At 38.4% G+C, this 14,006-nt stretch overlaps 1 pseudogene; it reads left to right on the top strand.

The window, feature by feature from the left end:
- Positions 1-10,659: 10,659 nt before the first annotated feature.
- Positions 10,660-12,026, top strand: LOC126954359 (elongation factor 1-alpha 1-like; annotated as a pseudogene).
- Positions 12,027-14,006: the final 1,980 nt, after the last annotated feature.

Genomic DNA, 14,006 nt, shown 5'->3' with positions numbered 1-14,006 from the left:
GAAGAGAGAGAGAAAGAGAGAAAGAAAAGAAAAGAAAACTCACAGTCACCCTCACTACTCTAAGGATATAAAGAAAAATGTGTTGTAATTAAGAAAGCCCTCATGACCTTGCTTCTACTAATCTCTCCAAAATCATTTGCATCAAGTGCTCCCTCACTCTCTTCACTACAGCTATAAGCCTACAGTGCTATTTTCTCTACTCTTTGCCCAGGTAACACATACCCATACGCTTTTTGTAACCCAAATAGAGATTGTGCCTTGAAACTTTCATCTCTGTGGCCAGGTGACATCTGCCTAGTATGTGTCCTCAGAGCTCACTATACATCTATTTCATGGTACGTCACAGTGCATGTTTCCATTGGCTTGAATGTTGTTGTTGCTCTATTTTCTTTTTTTGTAGTTGTTTTTAATTAACATCTGTGTCCCCCACTAAATTTCAAATTGTATGAGAACTAATTCAACATCAGTTTCTTCTGATTATTATGTCTCTCTGCCTCCTATTGTGCTTGACATGCAATAGACATGTAATAGTTGTTGAAGAAATGAATAGGTTGAGATGAGAGGAAGTAATTTAAATTACATCTTTTCAAGGTTCATATAATCTCTACTGTTTGTTTTGAGGGATTGAAAATTCTTCTTCATGTGTACTACTAGGAAGATGGAGTAAACTCAGAGGCTCCTGTACTATACCTTTAATCTATCTTCTCTGAATGAAACCTGCAGTGGAAGCTTTGCATTTTTGAGGGCAGCTGAAGCTCCATGTTTTGTGGCAGCTCTGGCAAAGAAAACATTTATAAGTTATTTTCTCTTTCAGTAAGGTGTGATGGCAGAACTAGCCATTGTAGTCAAATCTGGTTCCTGGATTTTATTGTTTGGGACTGTTATTGTGATGGAAATAGCATTAATTTCTGCTGTGACCTTACAATTAGTCACTGTTACAATCTTAGTCTTGACTGTTTCCCTAAGCTTCAAAAGTATTTTGTTTACCTCTTATTATATGTTAATCACGTGTTTGCTTTCTGCTTAAGGAAAAAATTGATCCAGTGACTTGCAACTAAACAAAAATTTAATCCCCCAGTTCTGACTCAGATTTTTTTTTATATCTTAGCACACCCTTTTTGACATTTCCTGTTTTCATGCTTACCCATTCCAATGGTGTGGATAGAATCTATTGACACCAAACAAGTGGCACTTTCTTCGTTTAACAAATATTTGTCGATACCCAGCTTCACTACTGAATGGATAATCCTGACCAAATGATTTAATTTTTCTGCTCCTCCTGTTGGAAATAAATATTTGGTGCCATAAAAGAAATAGCACTCGAACATGAATTTTCTCAGCAAGGCAATTTTACTTCTATAGAAAGATGTGTCTCATGGATGGAACAATGGCAAAAGCGCAGCTGAACAAGGGAAGGGAAGGGCTTCTTATCCCTGACACAGGTAGCCCCTCCTGCTGTTTCATTCTCCTATTGGCTAGGGTTGGACCACACAGTCTAAGCTAATTCTGATTGGCTATTTTAAAGAGAGCAGGTGTATGAGCCAGAGTGGTGGGGTGAGCAGTTTCAGTGGGAAAGACAGTTGTGGAACAGGTGACTAAAGGTGACTCAGGTCAGAGCAGGTGACCAGGAGTGACTCAGGATGGAGCAGGTAACCAGGGAAACAGATGTGAACTACTGATTAGAACTGGTGGGAAAGAGATGAGCAGAACAAGGAAGTTAAACTTTATAATGGAGAACAAAGAACTGAATATACTGACATGCTGATTCTTTGAAGAGAAACTTAGAATTCACTGTATTTAACACTCCTTTTCACCATGTGACTGGAAAGAAAGGCCAAAAATTATTTTTATTCTCGTAAGCGAAACAGGAGTACATAAAACGAAAGCTTCCTAAAATTAAAAATAATTAGTTAAAAGTTTGGCGAATTTATCTTGAGAAAGAATAAAATAGGCTAGGGGATGTGTGGGAGGACCCTGATGATGCTGCACATACTGAGTTTGTAAACTTTGATGAACCTTTTTTTTTGCCAGAAGAAACATATTCCCTATCCCCAGTAGTGACAACATCCCCTCCCTGACCCCTGTTGCCATCAGCCTTCACACCTTTGTCTGAGGAGATAAACCCTATGCTGCCTAAGGCAACAGTGATGATCTCCCCTGAGGCAGTTGCCAGGCAAGATAATGTTGATTCTCCTCAGGAGCTACCCCCGACACCCTTGTTTGCTTCTAGACCTGTAACTAGACTAAAGTCCTAGCAGGCCATTAAAGGCGAGGTTCAGAGTGTGACGCATGAGGAGGTGTGCTGCACTAAAACAAGAATAATAATAATAAAAACTGCTTGAGTTTTCTAATTTATATAAGTCGAAATCTAGAGAACAGGCATAGGAATGGACATTAAGGTCTGGGATAATGGTAGGAACAACACAGAGTTGGATCAGGCAGAATTTATTGATTTGGGCCCACTAAGTAGGACTCTGCATTTCATGTTGCAGCTCGGGAAGCTAAAAAAGGTTCTAGTAGTTTATTTGCTTGGTTAGTTGAAGTACGAATTAAAAAACGATTCACTGTGAGTGAGCTGGAAATACCTGATCTCCCTTGGTTTAAGGTAGAGGAAGTGATCCAAAGCCTTAGGGAGACAGGAATTGTGGAGTGGATTAGTCACTTTAGATACACTCATCCCAGCTGGGAGGGTCCAGAAAATATACTCTTGACCAATGCCTTGCAAAATAGATTTGTGAGGGCAGCATCTGCATTTTTGAAGAGCCCTGTAATTGTTCTTCTCTGTATGCCAGATCTAACAGTGGAAATTGCAGTCACTCAACTACAAAATTTAAATACAATGGGAATAAATGGATCCCAAGGTGACAGGGGCCTAGTGACAGCATTCAACCATCAAAGGAAAGGTGGGTATATGGCTACCGCAATAAACAGCAGAGACAAAGTGACAATCAGAAGAGTCTGACTTGTATAGAGTTCTGGTATTGGCTAATTAATTGTGTTGTTCCTAGAAGTGAAATTGGTAAGAAGCCTACTGCATTCCCACTTAATTTATACAAGCAGAAAACTTCTAGGTCAAACAGACAAAAGATAATTTAAATTATAATAACAAAATTATTGCCCCTCAATCTATTTCCAGACATGAGCCAGTTTACAGACTCAGAACCCCTTGAATGAAGGGGAGGCTGAGTCCCATTGAAGAAGGACCCCACTACATTACCAACAATTTATGCAGTGAATCTTTGTCCTATCCTTCCCCAAGGAAACTTCTGGCCTTTTACCAAGGTAACGGCATTGGGGGAAGGGAAATGACTAGACACTTTGGGGACTACCGGACACTGCCTCTGAACTGACATTGATTCCAGGGGACCCAAAATGTCAATGTGGTCCTCCAATAAAAGTAGGGGCTTATGGAGGTCAGGTAGCTAATGGAGTTTTAGCTCAGTTCTGACTTACAGTGGGTCCAGTGGATCCCTGGACTGATCCTGTGGTCAGTGCCCGAGTGCCAGAGTGGGTAATTGGCATAGACATATTTAGTAGCTGGCAGAACCCCCATATCGGCTCCCTGACTGGTAGGGTGAGAGCTATTATGGTGCGAAAGGTTGAATGGCTTCCATTAGAGTTGGCTGTACCTACAAAATTTATAAATCAAAAACAATATTGCATCCCTGGAAAGATTGCAGAGATTTGTGCCACTACCAAGGACTTGAAAGACGCAGGGGTGGTGATTCCCACCACATCCCCATTCAACTCTCTCATTTGGCCTGCATAGAGGACAGATAGATCTTGGAGAATGACAATGTATTATTGTAAGCTTAACCAAGTGACTACAATTGCAGCTGCCATACCTGATGTGGTTTCATCGCTTGAGCAAATAAACACATCTCCTGGTACCTTTGATGCAGCCATTGACTTGGCAAATTTCTTTTTCTCCATTCCTGTCCATAAGGCCCGCCAGAAGCAATTTGCCTTCATCAGGCAAGGCCAACAGTGTACCTTTACTATCCCTTTAGGGATATATCAAAACTCCAGCTTTGTGTAATAATCTTATTCGGAGAGAATTTGATCGCTTTTCGCTTCCACAAGGTATCACACTGGTTCATCACATTGATAACATTACGCTGAGTGGAACCAGTGAACAAGAAGTAGCAAACATGCCAGACTTATTGGTGAGACATTTGCCTGCCAGAGGATTGGAAATAAATCTCACTAAAATTCAGGGACCTTTTGCCTCAGGAAAATTTCTAAGGATCCAGTGGTATGGGGAATGAGATGTTCCTTCAAAGGTGAAGGATAAGTTGCTGCATTTGGCTCCTCCTACAACAAAGAAAGAGGTATAACGGCTAGTGGGTTATTTGGATTTTGGCGGCAACACATTCCTCATTTGGTTGCGTCACTCTGGAACATTTATCGAGTGACCTAAAAGACTTTCAGCTTTAAGTGGGGTTTAGAACAGGAGAATGCTTTGCAACAGGTCCGGGCTGCTGTGCAAGCTGCTTTACCACTTTGGTCATATAACTCAGTAGATCCAATGGTGCTTGTGGTGTCAGTGGCAGATGACCTAGCAGATCCAATTGTGCTTGAAGTGTCAGTGACAGATAGGGATGCATTTTGGAGACTTTGGCAGGCCCCTGTATGTGAATCAGAGTAGAGGTCTCTAAGATCTCCTGCCATCTTCTGCAGAACACTATCCTCCTTTTGAGAGACAGCTCTTGGCCTGTGTATTATTCAGGGTCCTCTAGGGGAACAAAACTAATAGACTATATGCATTAGTTATATATAACTAATAGGAGGTGTGTGTGTGTGTGTGTGTGTGTGTGTGTGTATGTGTGTGTGTTTGTAGTTTAAAAGGAATTAAATTACATGACAACAAGATACTACAATAGGCTGTCTGAAAGCTTGAGGAGTAAGGAGAGACAATACAAGTCTCAAAACTGAAGAACTTGGAGTCTGATGTTCAAGGGCGGGAAGCATCCAGCATGGGAGAAGTATGCAGGCTGGAAGGCTAGGCCAGTCTCTCCTTTTCATGTTTTTCTGCCTGCTTTATATTTTCTGGCAGCTGATTAGATGGTGCCCACCCAGTTAAGAGTGGGTATGCCTTTCCCAGCCCACTGACTCAAATGTTAATCTCCTTTGACAATAACCTCACAGACACACCCAGGATCACTACATTGTATCCTTCAATCTAATCAAGTTGACACTGAATGTTAACCATCACAGCCTATATCTGAGCTTTGGTGAAAACTGAACATTTGACTATGGGTCATCAAGTCACCATGCAAACTGAACTGCCTATCATGAACTAGATGCTTTCTAACCCATCTAGCCTTAAAGTGGGTGGTACACAGCAGAATTCCATCACCAAATGGAAGTAGTATATACATGATTGGTCTCGAGCAGATCCTGAAGGCACAAGTTGCATGAGGAAGTGGCTCAAATGCCCATGTTCTCCACTCTTGCCACCCTGCTTTCTCTCCCTCAGCCTGCACCAATGGCCTCATAGGGATTTCCCTATGATCAGTTGATGGAGGAAGAGAAGACTATGGCCTGGTTCACAGATGGTTCTGCATGATATGCAGGCACCGCCCGAGAGTGGACAGCTGCAGCACTATGGCCACTGTCTAGGACATCCTTGAAGGACAGTGGTGAAGGGAAATCTTCCCAGTGGGCAGAACTTCAAGCAGTGCACCTGGTTGTGCACTTTGCACGGAAGGAGAAATGGCCAGATATGCGATTATTTACTGATTCATGGGCTGTAGCTAATGATTTGGTTGGATGGCCAGGGACTTGGAAAGAATCTGATTAGAAAATTGGTGACAAAGACATTTGGGGAAGAAGTATGTGGATGACTTTCTTTGAGTGATAAAAATCTGTGAAGATATTTGTATCCCATATGAGTGCTCACCAATGGATGACTTCAGCAGAGAAGGGTTTTAATAATCAAGTGGATAGGATGACCTGTTCTGTGGAAACCACTCAGCATCCTTCCCAGCCAGCCCTGTCATCGCCCAATAGCCCCATGAATGAAGTGGCCAGCATGGAGGTTATGCATGGGTGCAAAAACATGGACTTCCACTCACCAAGGCTGACCTGGCTTTGGCCACTACTGGGTGCCCAATTTGCCAAAAGCAGAGACCAAGCCTGAGCCCTCTATATGGTACCATTCCCTGGGGTAATCAGCCAGTTACCTGGTGGCAGGTTGGTTATATTGGACCTCTTCTATCATGGAAAGTGCAAGGCTTGTCCTTACTGGAATAGGCACTCCAGATATGGATTTGTCTATCCTGCACATAATGCTTCTGCTAAGCCTACCACCTGTGGATTCATGGAATACCTTACCCACTATCATGATAGTCCACACAGCATTGCCTCTGACCAAAGCACTCCCTTTACAGCTAAAGAAGTGTAGCAGTGGGCTCACGCTCAAGGAAGTCATTGGTTTTACCACCTTCCCCGTCATCCTAAAAAACCTGGATTGATAGAGTGGTAGAATGACCTTTTGAAGTCACAATTACAACACCAACTAGGTGCCAATATTTTGCAGGGCTGGAGCAAAGTTCTCCAGAAGGCAGTGTATGTCCTGAATCAGTGTCCAATATAGGGTACTGTTTCTCCCATAGCCAGGATTAATGGGTCCAGGATTCAAGGGGTGGAAGTGGAAGTGGCAACACTCACCCCTAGTGATCCACTAGCAAGATTTTTGTTTCCTGTTCCCACTACATTACGTCCTGCTGGCCTAGAGGTCTTAGTTTCAGAGGGAGGAATGCTCCCACCAAAAGACACAACAATCATTCCATTAAACTGGAAGTTAAGATTGCCACTGGACACTTTGGGCTCCTTCTACATTTAAGTCAATAGTCTAAGAAGGGAGTTACAGTGTTGGCTATGGTAATTGACCCAGAGTATCAAGATGAAATCAGTCTATTACTCCACAACTGAGGTAAGGAAGACTATGCATGGAATACAAGAGATCCATTAGGGTGTCTCTTAATATTACCATGTCCTGTGATTAAGGTCAATGGGAAACTACAACAGCCCAATTCAGGCAGGACTACAAATATCCCAGACCCTTCAGGAATGAAGGTTTGGGTCACTCCACCAAAAAAATAACCATGACCTGCTGGGGTGTTTGCTGAAGGCAAAGAGAATAACACAGAATGGGTAGTAGAAGAAGGTAGTCATCAATAACAGCTATGACCACGTGACTAGTTGCAGAAAGGAGGACTGTAATTGTCATGAGTATTTCCTCCTTCTTTTGTTAAAAACATGTTTGTGCATGAATATACTTCTACTAAGAAAATATCTTCATTTTATTTTCTTTCTCCTTTACCATATGACATAAAATTTATTGATTTCATATCAGCACCTAAGTATCGCTAACTTTATTTAATAGCATTTAGGTTGGGGATTGGTGCATTTCCAGTTGTGTAAAAGATAGTTGTATTATGTTAGGCATAGTTATGACCTTATTATTGTCTTTATTTGAAAATTATACATGATCTGAGGAGATGTGTACGGGTTCAAGTCGACAGGGGTGGACTTGTGATGGTTAATACGGAGTATCAACTTGATTGGATTGAAGGACGCAAAGTATTGATCCTGGGTGTGTCTGTGAGGGTGTTGCCAAAGGAGATTAACATTTGAGTCATTGGTCTGGGAAAGGCAGACACACACTTACTCTGGGTGGGCATGATCTAATCAGCTTCCAGTGAATATAATGCAGGTAGAAAAACGTGAAAAGGCTAAACTAGCTTAGCCTCGCAGACTACGTCTTTCTCCCATGCTGGATGCTTTCTCCCATGCTCCCTGCCCTCAAACATTGTACTCCAAGTTCTTCAGTTTTGGGACTCAGACTGGCTCTCCTTGCTCCTCAGCTTGCAGACAGCCTATAGAGGGACGTTTTGGTAGTGTGAGTTAATACTTAAGAAACCCTCCTTTATACATATGTTATTTGTTCTGTCTCTATAGAGAACTTTGACTAATACAACATCGGATACAATGTTATATATTATTTTCTTAATTAAATATATGTTCTGCATGTGTTTTTCAAGTGTACATATGCATTTGAGGACATTTATTAATACATAATAAGAGTCTGTGGGAAAAAAGAAAAGAGTGGAATTGTTAATCGGGGAAGACACATCAGAATAAGACCTAGAGAAGGAAATGACAGGCGGGAAAGAAAGAGAGAAGAAAGCCTTTACATATACAGGTTCAGTAATACTTATCTAAAATGCTTGGGAACAGAAATGTTTTCAATTGTGTAGCTTTTCAGATTTTTGAATATCTGCGTAAACATAACGAGATGTCTTAGGGATGACACCCAAGTCTAAACACAAAATTTGTGTTTCATGTATACCTTATGCACATAACTTGAAGGTAACTTTATACAATATTTTAAATACTTTTGCACACAAAACAAAGTTTTGCCTATGTTTTGACTGTCACCCACCACATGAGGTCAGGTGTGAAGTTTTACACTTCTGACATTATGTCAGTACTCAAAAAGTTTCAGATTTTAGAGCATTTCAGATTTCAGATTGTCAAATGAGGAATACTCAACCTGTATCTCAAAAATAAACTCAATCCACTCTGTATCTGAACATTAAAAAAATTAATTGCTCTATCTAATCACTATGATATATGAGGTGATTAAGATAAAAGAACACATTTATGTATTCATATTAAATATTTTTGTTAAATAGGGCTACCTATGGAAAGTTACATAATAGGAGAACAAAAATGTCAAAACCATCTAGAAAAGTTAAAGCAAACTTCACAGCCAAGAAAATATGTGAGTACCATATAAAGAATGAGAAAAGATTCTTGAAGGAAAAAAGATAAGAAAAGTAGACTTTCTTTTACCAAATCTAGATGACACTATAGAATAGGACTTCAAAGTGTTATAACTTATTTTCAGTCTTCCAATTTGAAGTTTTGATACTGACTAGTCTCAGATTTGAATCTATTCTCTCTTACTCTGTAGAGTCCATGCTCTCAATTTCAAAATAAATGAAGTTATGCAAAATAAAGCCTTATCCTTGAGCAAATACTGGATTTTTCAATATAAATATGTACTCTTCATGTCTGAGTTCCCCACAGCATTTTACACATTGTCTTGCTCAAGAGATGCTGAATATTTGATATGTCATTTGAAATTTTATATAACTAGTATAATTAGGCACCATAATAGATCAGTCCGATTTTATACAGTTTAAATCAGTCATTACTTACTCTCGTAAACTGTTGTTTTCTCAAATTGAAAGTGCTATCTCTACATATTTGACGAAGAAAACATTTCTACTAACATTTTGCTACAGTTTGCAGTACACTTAAACAGAATTAGTGCAAATAATTATAGTCTTGTTGTGGCTAAAAAAGGGAACTAATAAAATCAGTTTTAACATTTATCAGATTTGAGTTTGAAAATTTGATTTTCAATAATTAGACATATTGATGTTTCTAAATAATGTTCAATTTCATTTTTTTTTTCTAAAAATTGACTCTCTTCAAATTGACCACATTTGCTTACCTTAACAAAATTAAATTTAGAATAAATAGAAGTGTTGGAATTTATAAGTATTGTGGTTCTAAACCAACATAGCTAAACATTCAATTAAAGTAAGTACACAATTACTGATTTTCTGAAGGAAAAACTTGCCAATGATTATCAAATCAAGATTAATAAATTTGTGTCAATCTCAGTTGTCAATAAGTATGTAAACAATGATAATAGCAGATTAGGTCAGTTGCATTATGTTAATGATCTTTATTTTATATCTCTTAATTAGAACTACTAAACAGTTTAATGGTCGTGTAATTCTTGTTATGTTGATAATAAAACTTGAAGAGTGTAAGATTCTTTACTTTTTATTTTAACTAGTTACAGGTCTATTTTCCTGGCCACTGCTATCTACTTAGTACTGTTGTTTTCAGAGCCAACTAAATTGCATGACCCTCAGGAGTGTACTTTACTTTTGATTGTTCTTTCACCCTGAAAAAATGACTTTAAAGATTTGAATGATAATATGACCTCTCAAGCCCAAAAATATATCCCATGATGATAACAAGGAGAGATTGTTTTCTTACAACAGTCTCTTTTTCAAAAGAAAACTTGAGCTTTGATCTTTTTGGGCCCTGTTGCTGTTTATATTCAGGGACACAATGTCATAGATCTACAGTGTTACAATTTAAAAATTCCCCTGTGGCTACAAACCAGGAGTAAAAATCCATAGCTAGCCAATCATATTGCATATATTTTAGACATGGAAGACATAAAACCATCTCTTTATGTTGAGTTATTCTCAATTTATTGGATACACAATGTAGCCTTGCAGTATTGAACATAGACAACTTACATTTAATTTGATTTAAAGAAGAGAATTGCATTCCATACTCATTAAGTCATCCTGCAGGTCTTTGAAGAAGTACTAAATTTTGAAGTGCATAACTAGTGAGGCAGTTTTAATTCTAACCAAGCATGGCATGAAATAAACATGCAAATGGCAAACAGAAAGCTGTTAATTTGTATGAGAAGTTAAAGTTAAAAAAAACAAGTTGATAGTTTTTTTTCACAACGGGTTTGCCGCCGAACACAGGTGTCATGAAAACTACCCCTAAAAGCCAAAATAGGAAAGGAAAAGATTCGTATCAACATTGTCATTGAACACGTAGATTCAGTCAGGTCCACCACTACTGGCTATGTGATCTACAAATGTAGTGACATCGACAAAAGAACCATTGAAAAATTTGAGAAGGAGGCTGCTGAGATGGGAAAGGGCTCGTTCAAGTATGCCTGGGTCTTGGGTTAACTGAAAGCTGAGCATGAGCATGGTATCACCATTGATATCTCCTTGTAGAAATCTGAGACCAGCAAGTACTATGTGGCTATCATTGATGCCCCAGGACACAGAGACTTCATCAAAAACATGATTACAGGGACATCTCAGGCTGACCGTAATGTTCTGAATGTTGCTGCTGGTGTTGGTGAATTTGAAGCTGGTAACTTCAAAAATGGTCAGACCCGAGAGCATGCTCTTCTGGGTTACACAGTGGGTGTGAAACAGCGAATCAATTATGTTAAAAAAAATGGATTCCACTGAGCCACCGTACAGCCAGAAGTGATATGAGGAAATCATTAAGGAAGTCAGCACTTATATTAAGAAATTGGCTACAACCCCGACACAGTAGCATTTGTGCCAATTTCTGGTTGGAATGGTGACAACATGCTGGAGCCAAATGCTAACATGCCTTGGTTCAAGACATGGAAAGTCACCTGAAACGACGGCAATACCAGTGGAAACACACTGCTTGAGGCTCTGGACTGCATCCAACCACCAACTCGTCCAACTGACAAGCCCTTGCACCTGCCTCTTCAGGATGCCTACAAAATTGGTGGTATTGGTATTGTTCTTGTAGGTCAACTGGAGACTGATGTTCTCAAACCCAGTATGGTGGCCACCTTTGCTCCAGTATACATTACAACTGAAGCAAAATCTGTTGAAATGCATCATGAAGCTTTAAGTGAAGCTCTTCCTGGGGACGTTATGGGCTACAATGTCAAGAATGTGTCTGTTAAGGAAGTTCATCATGGCAACATCGCTGGTGACAGCAAAAATGACCCACCAATGGAAGCAGCTGGCTTCACTCCTCAAGTGATTATCCTGAACCATCCAGGCCAAATCAGTGCTGGCTATGCCCCTGTGCTGGATTGCCAGACGGCTCACATTGCATGCAAGTTTGCTGAGCTGAAGGAAAAGATTGATCACCGTTCTGGTAAAAAGCTGGAAGATGGCCCTAAATTATTGAGTTCTGGTGATGCTGCCATCATTGATATGGTTCCTGGCAAGCCCATGTGTGTTGAGAGCTTCTCATACTATCCACCTCTGCGTCACTTTGCTGTTCGTGATATGAGACAGACGATTGTCCTGGATGTCATCAAAGGAGTGGACAAGAAGGCTGCTGGAGCTGGCAAGGCCACCAAGTCTGCCCAGAAAGCTCAGAAGGCCAAATGAATATTATCCCTAATACCTGCCACCTGGTCTTAATCAGCAGTGGAAGAATGGTGTCAGAAGTGTTTGTTTCAACTGGCCACTTAAGTAAAAGACTGGTTAATGATAACAATGTATCGTAAAAACCTTCAGACAGAAAGGAGAATGTTTTGTGGACCACTTTGGTTTTCTTTCTTGTATGTGGCAGTTTTAAATTATTAGTTTTTTAAATTAGTACTTTTTAATGGAAACAACTTGACCAAAACTTTGTCACAGAATTTTGAGACACATTAAGAAAGTTTAATGAGCAAAACAAACAAACAAACAAACAAACAAAACCAAGATGATAAAAGCAGTTAGTTTGTGCTACTACAGAATGGAATCCACAATTCACATCCTGGGGGAGTGACAAACCAGTCATTTAATGCTGTGTCAACACATGTATCTTGTCTTTCATTAGTAAACTCTCCTGCTGTTTTGTACACTGTCAGAAGTGGACCACCTACTGAAATTCATAGAGGTGTGGAAACTGGCATGGTTTAATAATTCTGTTTTGTTTAACTTTCTTCCTTATCCTATTTGAAGCTATTTTTTCCTGCGTTTTTAGAACAAGTATCTATTAGCTTCATTTATGAGGTAAATGTTTAAAATATTTATGATTCAAATGACCTACTTTCCTCTTAATTCCTTAGAGCACTTTGAATATCCTAGCCAATCGAGGCTTACATTTGCCCGTAAATTACCCATGCTTTATCTCTGCACACAGTCTGCCCCACATCATCTGTGAATAAATAACCATAAAAAATAAATGGAGAGGAAAGACAACTGCATCCGTCTCCCTTTCTTTCTGAAGTGTTCTACTGAGATGTTGGTTAATGATCTAAGCAGTAGTATAGATTCAAAAGATTTTCCACTCCTCCAGACCAACCCTCCCCTGGACAAACCTGTTCAATTTAAGTCTTTTCTTATTTGACATTGCTTACAGGAAGTGAATGAGTAAACACATATTTAAACAATAATACATGAAATCTATGAAACACAATTAAGTAAAAGTCCAGGAAATGAAAAGATAACTAGATATAAAAATTTTCAACAATATAATATGATTTCTTCAAACATTTTCTAAACATAGTCAAGAGTAAGATAAAAGCTACCCCAATTTTTGATATTAACAAACAAGGACATATTTATTTCAGAAAATATTATGTTTCCTGTAAAATTAATTACTAGCATTCATTTTATTAATGTGAGTCATAAGGACTTTTATACCAAACACAGAATAAACTTAGGAATAGTGTGGCTGTTTAATATTATAAGTAGTATTGTTTGTAAAATTAAAATTAAAATGACTACTTCAATCACATACGTGATCCTCATTTACACTGATAATCCTTCTTCTAATAAAACAGTATTTATTTTAAAAGTTTTTTTTTTTTATTTTAAGGAACAATTTAGACATGTTTGCTTTTTTTAAGAAGCAATCAAATAAAGGTGACAGAGTTTATTAAAAAGCTTTCTGGTAAAATCAAAAAATGCCATAATAATTTTAAATATTTGACCTATATGCATTATAATCAGAATGAAAGTAAATTCTAAAAGAGAAAAATTGAAACTTAGACTATTAGCTAGATTGTTGAAATACATGTGTAAATATTCAGAATGATCGATGTACAGCAGATATTTTAAGAGCATAAAATTTGATATGTGTTTGTTTAAATGTTATCTTCAATATGTTAGGTATAGTTCATTTCATTGTGTTTCAATTAAGGATAATTTTTTTTTTTTTAAACTATTTCTTGTTTAGTATAAGGTGAGCTTCGTACTTTTGGAGATCTATGAAGAACCACCCCACCCCAAATTTTAAAATATAATGAAATAATTTCTAATTAAACACAAATCATTAGATGTTAAATATGTTAATTCATTATTTGTTTTATAATATTGGAAATATTAACTTTATAATATAACTTTATAATATCTTTAGCTTTTAAAATCATAGAAATTTTAAAATAAAGTTAT

This window comes from Macaca thibetana, chromosome 5, assembly GCF_024542745.1.
Source record: "Macaca thibetana thibetana isolate TM-01 chromosome 5, ASM2454274v1, whole genome shotgun sequence".
Classification (NCBI taxonomy): domain Eukaryota; kingdom Metazoa; phylum Chordata; class Mammalia; order Primates; family Cercopithecidae; genus Macaca; species Macaca thibetana.
Note: the sequence above shows the minus strand (reverse complement) of the source record. Positions and strands in the feature narration are given on the sequence as shown.